Here is a 14,709-nt window from a genome sequence, read left to right as displayed (position 1 = left end):
TACTGGAGAAGTGACTCCCCATGGGATCATGATCTGTACGACACGACCCTGGTTCATAGGTGTTTCCTAGGAGATACAGCACCAGTACTAAGCAAATGCAACTATAGGATTGATATACTGTAGGAAGTCGGCTGACTTTCCGAACACTATAGCCCTAGAGGCATAATGGTGTCCAGCGGACCGCGAAATATTGGCTGGGATAGTAGCCTAGGGTAGAAACAGTCCCCTCAGTACGTGTTCTGGCGGGTGGTGGGCATGGTGAATTGGAGGGTTGAAAGTGCCTTAATTTATCGTTTCTTATTGTTTGCCAGGCTTGCTTATTCTTGTTTTTATTTTTATTAATTAATGACCAGATTGCATTATACGTTTGCTGCTGTAGCAGACCATTTAGCACTCACCATATGCCTTATGGCGTCGCTTACGACGGCTCATAACATATACAGTCGAGTTACCGCTGTGTTTGAACGACAGTACGGTACTGTTAAACACTTTCCCTCGCAGTGCGGACACTGGGTTAATTGACCTGTGGTGACCCGCACTGTGAGGGTTGCTGTCTCCGGGGAGGGCCTTCCCGGACCCCACAATAGTGCTCCAGGCGGGTTACTTTGGGGCCTGTCTCACGCACTAATCTTGACCCCCTTGGGACGGTTATTTAGTCTTAAGGGGGTGTAACCTACAACTCCGTCTTCATTTCATTTCTCATCTTACTTTTCTTACTTTCCTCACTGCTATCTTTCTTTCTACTTTGCCTTGTCGCGATACGCACGTTAGTGCGAATATACTGTATGCTACTGACTAATACTTAAATTACAATTTTCTGTTTCCAATTATCTTGTTGAGATTGTCTCTGCAGGTGTCGGATCCCACGCCTCCCTGAGTCTAAACCATGGCATAATCTGATTTGGGACGTAGCCCAACGGTAATCTCCCACAATGTCAAGGGGCTTAACATCCCCGAAAAAAGAATCACTTTACTAAGAGAACTTAAAAAAGGTAGGCCCAATTTTGTATTTTTACAGGAGACTCATTTTAAGACAGGACACACACCAAGGCTGACTGACTCCTACTTTACTAACGCATATCATGCCACCAGTCCCGGGACCAAATCAAAAGGGGTCTCGATACTGGTGAGTAAAGATGCTGACTTTGAGGTCACGGACACGCTGGTCGATCCGGATGGGAGATTCCTCCTCCTCAAGGGGATCTGCAGAGGAACTCCCCTGACTCTGGCAAACGTGTATTTTCCCAATTCAGCTCAACTCACTTTCTGCCGAAAACTGACTGCTGAGCTGAAGTGTTTCGGTTCGGGTAGACTGATTCTGGGAGGGGATTTCAACGTCCCCCTCATACCGACTGAGGATACCTCCAATGGGAAAACCGCCATCCCTTATAGGGCCCTTAAGAGCATTAAGAAGCTACTGCACTCCTTGAATCTGGTAGATTCATGGCGTCACCTGAATCCGGAAGGAAGGGACTATTCCTTCTTTTCCATTCCACACAACCGCCACTCACGAATAGACTACATCTTCATTACGCAGAGAGACTTGTCGCTGCTGAGCGCTGCTCACATCGGGATACAATCCATCTCTGACCACGCCCCAATATCTGTGTCACTAGACTTGACAAACACCCCAGCCAGACACAATACATGGAGATTGAACTCATCATTATTAACGGACCCCGTGCTACTGCCAGACCTGGTTTCCTCCTTGACTGAATTCTTCAAGCTAAATGACACACCTGGGATGAACCCCTTAGTGATCTGGGAGACTCACAAATGTCATATTAGGGGCGAACTGATACGCATGGGATCTCGTAAAAAACGGGAGAGAGACAAAATGATTAATGACTTGACCGCTAAAATAAGATCCCTAGAATCGTTACATAAACGCTCCCTTACAGTAGATTCAGCAGAGGCATTACTTGAGACAAGGAAAACTCTTAAACAGCTTTTAGACAGCACCACCAGGAGATTCTTATTCTTTAGGAAGAAAGTTTATTACGAACATGGGGACATAACGGGTAAAGTTCTAGCGAGGGCCTTAAATACACGAATAGCCCACAACCACATCAGGGGTATCACTGGTGGGGACGGAAGGACAGATATCGAAACTGAGAAGATTGCTCAACATTTTCAAAAATATTATACGAATCTATATAATCTCCCAAGCCTGCATAAACCGCCAGATTTGGGAGAAGATCGGGCTCAGGCGATCCGGAATTACTTAGACGCAGCAAATCTCCCCAGACTTGACGAAGAAGACAGTATCCAGCTAGATAGACCCTTTGACGACTCCGAAATTAAGACAGCCATTAGAGAGTTAAAGACGGGCAAGAGTCCCGGGCCGGACGGGTTCAGCGCTATTTATTATAAGACATTTACGGAGATTTTACTCAACCCTTTTAGAAACGCAATGAACTCTTTGACAACCCAGAGCCCGAACTCAAATGATTTCTTGTTCGCCTTTATTACTGTTCTTCCCAAAGAGGGGAAAGATCCGCTTAATTGTTCCAGTTACAGGCCCATATCACTTCTAAATACAGACGTTAAACTGGTAGCAAAAATCCTAGCTAACAGACTGAAACCCCTACTTCACAAACTGATTGGACCCACGCAGGCCGGATTCATGCCGGGTAGGGAGGCAAAGGACAATGTGATGAAATCCCTAAACTTGATTCATCTGGCACACCAGCGAAAGATCGAGGGCTTTCTCCTGTCAACCGACACGGAGAAGGCCTTCGATCGAGTAGCTTGGGACTATATGTTCGAGGCATGTAGGCATGCTGGCTTGGGCCCTGGCATGATGGCTTGGATCTCGGCACTGTACTGGAACCCTTCGGCTAGGCTTAAAGTGAATGGTTCACTCTCAGACACAGTGCTTATCAAAAATGGCACAAGGCAGGGGTGTCCATTGTCGCCCCTGCTTTTCATTATAGCATTAGAGCCATTCATAAGACACACCATCATGAACCCATCGATCAGGGGATTCCAACTCAAAGAGAGAGTTTTCAAAATCGCAGCTTACGCCGATGACTTATTGTTCTTTTTGACAGAACCCCACACTTCTATTCCCTCTCTTTTACACGAATTTGCACGATTTGGATATGTCTCCAACTTCAAAATAAACAACTCTAAATCGATGGCCATGAATGTGTCTCTTCCCGAGGCCCAACTGTCGGTGGCCAGAGCCGGTACCCCCTTTAAATGGACAGCCTCAGCTATTAAATACCTGCGAATTTGGTTGACCCCCAGACTTTCGCTGACGTATGCGCAGAACTTTCCCCCCCTACTTAAAAGCATCGCACAGGACCTCCAGAGGTGGGGATCGGGATACTTCTCATGGTTTGGCAGGGCGGCCATTTGTAAGATGGCTATACTGCCAAAGGTACTTTACTTGGTCCGCACTTTACCCATCAGGATACCCATGAGCTTTTTTAAATCCTTACACTCCCTTCAAACGAGCTTTATCTGGTCGCGCAAACCCCCCAGACTGAAAAAGTCTCTTCTGACCAAACCTAAAGACAGGGGTGGCCTGGGTTTGCCTGACTACAAACTTTATTATTATGCATATTGCGCGCATTATAGATTGGCATTGCCACTCCCAGGTCAAAGATTTTTTTTTTTTTGAAGAGGAAGCCAGCACAATCACTCTCCAGTTCTCTCCCTGGATCCCGCGGCTTAGATATTCCAGATCTATGCTATCACACCCCACTATAGGCACTACTCTCAATATTTTTCATGTACTAGCTAAACAACCCGAGTTTTCCACCCCTCTGAGCCCCCTAACCCCTATCCGAGATAACCCTGATTTTACACCGGGTTTGAAGAACCCGCTACTCAGACTACAGAGACCGAAAAGACTGCTCTTAGCGCTGGACTGTTTCACCGGCAAATTGATAAAAGACTTTTCAGACCTCAAAATTGACAGTGAATTGCCACAATTACCACTCTGGACATACTTCCAACTTAGAAGCTACTGCAATGATGCCACACGTAGACCACACTTAACGAGAGCAGTGACAGACCTAGAATCAGTATGCTTGAAAGGTGAACCCACCCAAAAAAACACTACACTTGCATATGCCTGGTTGAGATCGCTAGGTCCACGAGAGGACCATAGGCTCAGGGAGAAGTGGGCTCGGGCTCTTGGTACGCCGATTTCGGACGACCAATGGGACAGGGCCTGTATTTTATCACACAAATGCTCACTGAGCACGAAAATGCAGGAAACGTCCTACAAATTGCTGACCCATTGGTATGCCACTCCGGAGAGAGTCCACAAATGGTTTCCACAGTCATCTGACAGATGTTGGAGATGTGATCAAGAGGAGGGCACCCTACTTCACATTTGGTGGCAGTGTGACCGATTGCAACCATATTGGTCAGGGGTGAGGGAGTTGATCAGGCAGATCATGGAGACCAGTCTAGGGTTGGATGCAGCGTGCTGTTTGCTCCACATCACCAATACCTCCTTTAAGAAATACAAGAAGTCGCTCACCAGACATATGATAAATGCAGCCAATTCTCTAATTTCATTATATTGGAAATCCAAAACTACCCCTACTATACGAGAGTGGCTGCTTAAAATTGCTCTTATCTGTGAGATGGAAGATACAGCGGCCCAATCTGATGAGCGAGTGGATGGTTACCATAGGACCTGGTCTCCGTGGTTTGCTTTTAAATACTCTCAGTCTTACAGGGATTACACGGGCCGAAACTTGACAGCCTGATGGGGGGCGGTGTCTCGACCATACGTTCTCTACTACTTTAATACCACACTAACATTGTTCCTATTACCTTATTGGAGCTTCTGGAATAAGGCGCTCTTTTCCCTTTTCTTTCTTTCTTTTCTCTTCACTCTCCTTTCCTCTCCTCGTTTATTCCTATACTTGGTTTCTTTGATAAGCAACTAGTTCTTCTTGATATGTTTTCTTGATGTTCAATGGGAATGAATGGTTCCTGATGGAATCCGGGGTTAGACAATGATCTGCTCTCCTAGGTCCGGTCGGGCCCGCAATGGAGGGACTTGGTTGTATTAGATGATACCCCAATTGCTGACTAAGAAATATTATTGACACAGTTCTGATCTTGTTATGTATTGTTCCGTTTGTGCAGTGTCTTTTGCATACCCATGTAATATGTATCTTCATTTGCTAATAAACCTTTCTTGAATGGAAAAAAAAAAAAAGAATGAAAACATTCTTATTATCCCTCCACTTCATAGTGAGCATGTTATTACACTTCAAGCAGGCTCTCTCCCCCAGCCTAAGATGGGAATCTACAAGTTGCTGGGCAAAGCCCCGGCGATTAGATCGCACAGTGCCACATGCTTGTGGTACCCCTTTCCGAATAAGTGTGACACCAAGTCCCACACAATCTTGCCAGCGCTTCCTGTGTAGTCAGGGCAGTTTGTCGGCTCTACGTGACTATCTTTGCTCTCGTAAACCATAAAACTTCATGTAAAGCCTGTGGCCCTGTCACAGAGCTTATACATCTTGACCCAGTATCCGGCACGCTTGCTGGGAAGGTATTGTTTGAATGACAAGCGGACAGAAAACGTAATCAGGGACTCATCAACGCAGACAACTTAATGGGGAGTAAACCAGTCTGCAAAATGTTGGTTGAAGTGGTTTACGAGGGGCCGAATTTTGTAGAGCCGATTGTATCCAGGGTCTCCACGAGGACAACAGAGTTCATTGTTGTTGAAATGCATGAACTGCAAATACTGCTCGTATCATGCCCTGGTCATGGAGGCAGAGAACACGGGCATATGGTGAATTGGGTCAGTGGACCAATATATCTGCAACTCACTCTTTTTGGTTATGCCCATGAGGAGGGATAGGCCCAGAAAGAGCTTACATTCGGAAACCGTAATTGGTTTCCAATCTCTGGGAGGACTGGGGAATAGTGGCGATGTATTGACCAGCGTACAAATTGCTTTGGTCCACAATAGATCTATAGAGATCTTTGGTGAAAAACAGTGAATACAAATCAAGTGACGTAAAATCAACTGTTTCCATCTGAATGCCGAGATGGCCAGTGAATGGGGGAAGTACGGGTGCTGCAGAAGTGGTGGGTTCCCAATTAGGATTGGTGAATGCAGCAGGAAGGGCACTATGGGCATGAGGGCCTGTGTTTGTCTTCTTCTTGGTGGCAGTGGGACACTACTTGTGCTTGCCACTTTACCAGCTTGAACTCCACTTATGGGACTCACCACGTCACCACGTGATACTGCAGTGCTGGTTTGACTATGACCAGGGTGTACTAGGCCGCTGGTGCTTGCCAGTTCACCAGAAGGATGAGCGGCACTAGTACTTCTCTGCTCCATACGAGGGACCTGCGGTTCTTGCACCTCAACAACAGAAGAAGAAGATCAGGGTCTGGTACTCCTGACCTTGGTAGGGACTACAACTCCATCATCAGAGCTATCTGTTATGAAGCCGGTGTCATCTACAGGATCATATTCTGAGCCTGAATCTGACAGATGAGCGACTTCCTCTTCACTATCTGTCATGCTCAGAAACATGTAGGCCTCTTCACTAGTGTACCTTTAATTTGCCACTCTGGGCTCTAAATTTAGTGGTACACTAGTGAGACTCACAGGTAAAAAAGCTCCTAGGCTGTCAGCGACTGTATCAAAACGCTACCAAAAAAACTGTTAGCAATCGCAGGGATCAGGCCTGACTCTGTGAACACTGCAGTTATGTGTTTAGTGTTTTGTAAGTGACAGTGATCGATCGATACTGCACTTGGGTGGGCTGGGCTGGGCTGGGGTGGGAGGAGGGACAAAACGTAGGTGCTAGCAGGTATCTGGGCTGATCCCGCTAACACTGCATTTTTGGGAACCCTAAACTGCTGAGGACACTAGTATAGATCTGATCAGATCAGAAATTGATCCGTTCAGATACTACACCACTAAGAAATGTGTATGATGTGTGCATGGGTGCTAGCGGTACTGGCACTAACCTGATGCTGCCTGGGGTGACGCAGACCCTAACTTACACTAAAACCTAACTTATATCACCTGCCAGGCGATCAGGGGGTTAAACCTTTATTAGGTAATAAACGGCGCTATAAAAAACAAACGAACTAACCGGCGTCACCCGTACCAGTTATATGGTAATCACTGGTGAAAGGGTTAACTAGGGGGCAATCAGGGGGTTAAAATCTTTACTAGGTAGTATATGGGGGTACCTGGCGCTATAAAAAGCTGACGGCAAACCTAAATACTTACCTGCCTAACTAGCGTCACCTCTGACACTAATACAGCGATCGGAAAAAGGATTGCTTAATGACACTGGTGTTGGGGGTGATGAAGGGGTTAAACGTTTATTAGGGGGGGTTAGGGGGGTACCCTAGACCTAAAGGAGTCTAACACTAACTGCCCTACCACTGATAACAGTCACAAATGACATCAATGCAGTAATCAGTAAAAAAATAAAAACTGCTATTCGTGTTACTGTAACAGGGGGTGCAGGGGGGGGGGGTGATCAGGGTGAAAAGTGTGCCTGCGTGTTCTACTGTTAGTGTAATGTTGGTGCAAATTCATATTGATGTCTTCTCTCCTCGGTGTCGGAATGAAAAGACCAACACGAGGGGAGATGACATAACTTCCTCTGCCTCTGTTTACATTAAAGGAGCAGATGAAGGATTCCATTTGCCGGGAGTGATTGCGAGGGGGTGGCCATGAATCAGTGGCCTCCCCTTCAGCACAGATCGCTCCCAGAACGATGCAGACCGCAGGAGGCAAGTAATGTCCCAATACGTTACTTTGCCTACCCATGCCATTCTCCCGCAGTATATCTGCATGAGGCGGTCGGCAAGTGGTTAAACTACACACCTGCATGAGGCGGTCGGCAAGTGGTTAAACTAGTCACATTTACCATGTGACTAGTCACACCAGGACCTTATCAGAAGACCTTCAAAGTACCTTCACTAATCAGGCAAATAGTCTGATTTCCATGGCTGCTTAGGCACAGACAGGAGATTTTAATCTGGCCACCTTGTTACAGACTTCAGATTTTTTGGAAAAAAGAGTGGCATTGGGAATGAAAGGGAATATTCACTTACACTATAATATCAAAAATATTGGGATGCCTGCCTTTGCATGCACATGAACTTTAATGGCATCCTAGTCTTATTCTGTAGGGTTCAATATTAAGTTGGCCCACCCTTTGCAGCTACAACAGCTTTAAACTTTTCTGGGATAGCTCTTTAGGAGTGTATCTATGGGAATGTTTGACCATTCTTCCAGAAGCGCATTTGTCAGGTTAGGCACTGATGTGGATGAGAAGGCCTGGCTCGCAGTCTCCGCTCTAATTCATCCCAAAGGTGTTCTATCAGGTTGAGGTCATGACTCTCTGTAGGCCAGTCAAGTTCCTCGACCCCAAACTCTCTCATCCATGTCTTTATGGACCTTGCTTTGTGCACTGATGCACAGTCATGTTAGAATAGGAAGGGGCCATCCCCAAACTGTTCCTGCAAAGTTGGGAGCATGAAATTGTCCAAAATGTCTTGGTATGCTGACGCCATAAGAGTTCCCTTCGCTGGAACTAAGGGGCCAAGCCCAACCCCTGAAAAACAACCCTACACCGTAATCTCCCCTCCACCAAATGATTTGGACCAGTGCACAAAGCAAGATCCATAAAAACATGGATGAGCAAGTTTGGGGTGGAGGCAGTTGACTGGCCTGCACAGAGCCCTGACCTCAACTTGATAGAACACCTTTGGGATGAATTAGAGAGGAGACTGCGAGCCAGGCCTTCTCATCCATCAGTGCCTGACCTCACAAATGTGTTTCTGGAAGAATGGTCAAACATTTAAATAGATACACTCCTAAACCATGTGGACAGTCTTCCCAGAAGAGTTGAAGCTATTATAGCTACAAAGGGTGGGCCAACTCAATATTGAACCCTACGGACTAATGTCGCATACACACGATCTGAGTTTTCATCAGAAAAATCTCGGATGGTTTTTCCATTTAAGCTTGGCTTGCATACACATGGTCACGCAAAAGTTCTCTGAACTGTCGACCATCAAGAACGTGGTCATGTACAACACATACAATGGGACTATAAAGAGGAAGTTCAATAGCCAGTGCGCCACCCTTTGGGCTCCTTCTGCTAATCTCGTGTTAGTAGAAGTTTGGTGAGAGACAATTCGCACTTTTCAGACTCGTACTTTTCCGATAGTTACTGCTTTTCAGTTTGTGCTTGTGGGTTCATATCTGTTCTTCAGTACGTGTAGTCAATTTGCATCTGGGTTTCAGTGAGTATTATTATTATAGTAAGTATTTGATTTTCAGTGTGTTCTTGTCCTCTCATTTCTGATTTTCAGCTCATTCTCAGGCCTTTCTGTTTTTCAGTGCATTCTGTTATTTCTTTCTGACCAGCTGACCGTTTTGAAGCCATGTTGAAGTTTCGTTTTTCACCATCTGTTGGCTTTGCTGTCCCCTTATATTACAAAGCAGGACACCTGCATGCGGCAAGCCATCACTCCCGAGCAGAGGCTAGTGACCACCTTGCGGTACTTGGCGATGGGGAGAAGTCTGCAGGACCTCAAGTTCTCGACAGGCATCTCCCCCCAGGCTCTGAGGATCATTATTCCAGAGACCTGTTCTCCCATTGTTCAGGTGCTGCAAAATGACAATATTAAGGTAAGATTTCTCCTTTAACATCACATTATATGTATTTAATGTTTGCTAATGTATCTATTCTATTCTATTCTATTTGTATAATTCTTTCATAATTCCCTAATTACCATGATTGTAATATGCTGTGAATGTCCTCTTTATCCTCATGCATGCTGTATGCTTTTAATTCTCCTTTTTTGTTCTTCATGCATATTTGCCTTCACTAACCTCCCCAGCATGCTATCCTGGGCCCATATACACCTAGTCTAGTCACTTAACAATTAATTTTGTGATTGTTGTCCTTAAATTCAGGCAGAGTGCCATAGGCTTTTTTTTGGTGTCCCAAACTCATCTAGAACCCCCCTAAAATTTTTACAATGGGCAATCAGAGGTGGTGAGGAATCTGATAAGTGTACCTTATTTTTTTGTCTTTAAATACTTCTTAAAATAAATGTTATACTGATGTTGGCCAAGAATGTTTGTGTCTAATCTGTTTGCAATGTTATGTGCAAAAGTACTAATTTTTTTTTTCTGCTTTGACTCCACAGTTCTTCAACACCACAGGAATGGCAGACTGTGGCCTCCCAACTGTGGAGGGGCAATCGATGGGAAACATGTCCACATCCTCCCACCACCCCACTTGGGGTCATACTATTTTAGCTATAATGAGTTTAATAGTATCGTACTGATGACGGTGGTGTCGGCAACATATGAGTTTTTATATGTGCACGTGGGGAAGAATGGCTGGATGTCGGATGGTGGAGTCTTTGCCCAGACTGAGTTCTACCAATGTCTCCAGAGTGTTGGCTTGGTTTTGCTACCTGTGGAAGAGAACATGGAAGGACTCCCATTTGTGTTTGTCGCAGATGAAGCATTTGGTCTCGGTGAACATCTGATGAGGCCATTCCCCCAGAGAACCCTTATGCTGGAGAAGAGGGTTTTTAATTACCAGCTGGCCAGAGCCAGAAGAGTGGTGAAGAATGCGTTTGATATAATGGCGAGGCGGTTCCACCTATTCCTTACGGCAATAAACATGGCAGAGTATAAACTGAATCACATAGTGCTAGCATGCTGTATTCTCCATAATTATTTAGGATAAATGCACCAAATGATGTGGCCTCAGTTGGGCCTGAGGTCACAACGACGGCCCTGGAAGCTGACCATCCTGGCTTGCCCCCCCAGAGCACCCGTAATATGCAGCAAAAGTATCTGGACTATTTTACGGGTAGGGGGGCCATTGCTATACCAGCAAATTTTTGATCCTTTTTTAAAATAAAAAAAATATTTTGATCTGAAATCATCTTGAATTTGATTTACTGCTTGTGTTTCTTTTAGCTGTCTCCTCAGTTCTCCTAGTGCACTTGTACTGCCAAGGGAATTTTGCTTTATTAAATAACCCCCATTGTCACTGTAAACAACAACTGGTACTGAGCATTGAAAGAAGAAGCCACACATTGTTGAGTCTAAAAACGTTTACTCCGTGCACATTCACATGTGCGTTGTAAAACATTTTTCCACCAAAAATACTTCTTTGTTTAACCACTTGACCACTGGGCACTTAAACACCCTTAATAACCAGACCAATTTTCAGCTTTCGGTGCTCTCGCATTTTGAATGACAATTACTCAGTCATGCAACACTGGACCTATATGAAATTTTTGTCCTTTTTTTCACACAAATAGAGCTTTCTTTTGGTGGTATTTAATCACCTCTCAGTTTTTTATTTTTTGTGCTATAAAAGAAAAAAGACCGAAAATTCTGTGAAAAAATTAATTTTTCTTTGTTTCTGTTATAAAATTTAGCAGACTAGTAATTTTTTCTTCATAAATTTTGGCCAAAATTTATACTACTACATATCTTTGGTAAAAATAAGTACAAATTGGTGGATATTATTTGGTCTTTGTGAAAGTTATAGAGTCCACAAGCTATGGTGCCAATATCTGAAAATTGATCACACCTGAAGTACTGACGGCCTATTTCAATTCTTGAGACCCTAACATGCCAGAAAAGTACAAATACCCCCCAAATGACCCCTTTTTGGAAAGAAGACATTCCAAGGTATTTAGTAAGAGGCATGATGAGTTTTTTGAAGTTGTCATTTTTTCCCACAATTCTTTGCAAAATCAAGATTTTTTTTACTTTTTTTTTTCACAAAATTGTCATATTATCAGTTTATTTCTCACACACAGCATATGCATACCACAAATTACACCCCAAAACACATTCTGCTATTACTCCCGAGTACGGCGATACCACATTTGTGAGATTTTTACACAGCGTGGCCACATACAGAGGCCCAACATGCAGGGAGCGCCATCAGGCGTTCTGGAGCACCCAGGACAATTCTGACATTTCTCTCCTACATGTAAAAATCATCATTTATTTGCTAGAAAATTACATAGAACTCCAAAACATTATATATGTTTTTTTAGCAAACACCCTGGAGAATACAATGGTGGTCTTTTTATCTCGCACGGTATTTGCGCAGTAATTTTTCGAATGCTTTTTTTTGGAAAAAAAACAGTTTTGTGCTTAAAAAAAAAAAAACACAGTAAAGTTAGCCCAATTTTTGCATAATGTGAAAGATGAAGTTACACTGAGTAAATAGATACCTAATATGTCACTCTTCAAAATTGCACACGCTCGTGGAATGGCGCCAAACGTCGCTACTTAAAAATCCCTATAGGCGACGATTTAAATTTTTTTTTACTGGTTATATGTTTTGAGTTACAGAGGAGTTCTAGGGCTAGAATTATTGCTCTCGCTCTAACGTTCGCAACGGCACCTCACATGTGTGGTTTGAACACCGTTTTCATATGTGGGCGGGACTTAAGTATGCGTTCGCTTCTGCATGCGAGCACATGGGGACAGGGGCGCTTTAAAAAAACATTTTTTTTTTATTGTTCATTTTACTTTATTTATTTTAGTTTGACATTTTTTTCCCCAAAAATAAATTTTTTGATCACTTTTATTCCTATTACAAGGAATGTAAACATCCCTTGTAATAGGAATATGGCATGACAGGTCCTCTTTACAGTGAGATGTGGGGTCAATAAGACCCCACATCTCACCTCTAAGCTGGAAAGCCTGAACAAAAAAAAAAAAGATTCTGGCTTTGATCGTATTAGCGATTCGGTAGAAGCACCGGAGGGCGGCGGGAGGGGGGGGGAATGTTTATGGCTGGGTATTGCAGGGTATCACCGACTATGGCTGGGTATCTCAGAGTATGGCGTTGCAGAGTATTGTGTTGCAGAGCATTGCAGTGTATTGGCGGGTGTTGCAGAGCATTTCAGGTTATTGGCGGGTGTTGCAGAGCATTGCAGAGTGTTGCAGGGTATTGGCGGGTGTTGCAGAGCATTGCAGAGTGTTGCAGGGTATTTGCGGGTGTTGCAGAGCATTGCAGAGTGTCGCAGGGTATTGCAGAGTGTTGCAGAGCATTGCAGAGTGTTGCAAGGTATTGCAGAGTGTTGCAGAGTATTGCGGAGTGTTGCAGAGTATTGCGGAGTGTTGCAGAGTATTGCGGAGTGTTGCAGAGTATTGCAGAGTGTTGCAGGGTATTGCAGAGTGTTGCAGGGCGTTGCAGAGTGTTGCAGGGTATTGCAGAGTGTTGAAGAGTGTTGCAGGGTATTGCAGAATGTTGCAGGGTATTGCAGAGTGTTGCAGGGTATTGCAGAGTGTTGCGGAGTGTTGCAGGGTATTGCAGAGTGTTGCAGGGTATTGCGGAGTGTTGCAGAGTATTGCGGAGTGTTGCAGGGTATTGCGGAGTGTTGCAGAGTATTGCGGAGTGTTGCAGAGTATTGCAGAGTGTTGCAGGGTATTGCAGGGTATTGCAGGGTATTGCAGAGTGTTGCAGGGTGTTGCGGAGTGTTGCAGAGTATTGCAGAGTGTTGCAGAGTATTGCAGAGTGTTGCAGGGTATTGCGGAGTGTTGCAGAGTATTGCAGAGTGTTGCAGAGTGTTGCAGAGTATTGCAGAGTGTTGCAGAGTGTTGCAGGGTATTGCAGAGTGTTGCAGGGTATTGCGGAGTGTTGCAGAGTATTGCGGAGTGTTGCAGGGTATTGCGGAGTGTTGCAGGGTATTGCAGAGTGTTGCAGGGTATTGCAGGGTATTGCAGAGTGTTGCAGGGTATTGCAGAGTATTGTAGGGTATTGCAGAGTAATGTAGGGTATTGCAGAGTATTGTAGGGTATTGCAGAGTATTGGCAGGGAATTGAGGGGTTAATTTTCAATGAGCAGCGATGTGGGCACTGCAGATGCAGCCCACATCGCTGCTGACACCGATCCCTCCGCTGTACCGATCGGTACAGAGAGGGGGAGGGAGGAACCGGCATCATAACATGACGCCGGTTTGTTTACAAGTGATCACTCCGTCATTTACCGTGATTCGTGATGCGCCGGGTCCACTGGACCCAGCGGTCACGGATGCTCTCGTGTGCGCGCCCCAGGGGGGCGCGCGAGAGCAGAATTCTGGGGGGCCGTTAATTAACGGCCTCTCAGAGTTAAACAACCGCCCTGAAGCCGTTAATCGGCAATGGGCAGTTGTTAAGTGGTTAATGAAGTTTGACATTTTTAGTTATAGATTTTGCTTTAACAGGCATGTTTCAAATCATAATATACACAAATCTGGAACTTATAAAGTTCAACATACAAAAATTGAAGGAAATATCAGACATTAGTATGTCAAAACTGTGTTAATATTGCCTTCATCAAATGGGGTGATGTCACCCCTGTAAAAGCCAAATTTTGAAGATGCACACAAATTGGGATTCAAAGTGGGGATTTCCCATGCCTAATGTCAACATGTGCTAGCTCCCATCATGGGGGATCAAAGGACATGTTTTGGGGTGCAACTCCTTCCTCTCACCTACTAGAGTTGCAAGGCAGAGGTTGCACCCACAAAACGCGTACATTGATATCCCATAATGGCAGATAGCACATGTTGACACTCTGTGTGTATCTTCAGAATTTGGCTTTTAAAATGTATAAAAAGTTTAGGAAATGTCTCCCAAAAAAAAAATGGTGTCATGTAGTTGTTATTTAGATTCTCCCTACTACATCAATCGTGTTCTTCAGTTTTTGT

Source organism: Lithobates pipiens, unplaced genomic scaffold (genome assembly GCF_037356315.1).
Source record: "Lithobates pipiens isolate NorthernLeopardFrog02 unplaced genomic scaffold, aLitPip1_a1.2 Scaffold_27, whole genome shotgun sequence".
In the NCBI taxonomy this organism is placed as follows: domain Eukaryota; kingdom Metazoa; phylum Chordata; class Amphibia; order Anura; family Ranidae; genus Lithobates; species Lithobates pipiens.
The sequence above is the reverse complement of the archived record's forward strand: the minus strand, read 5'-3'. Positions refer to the sequence as shown.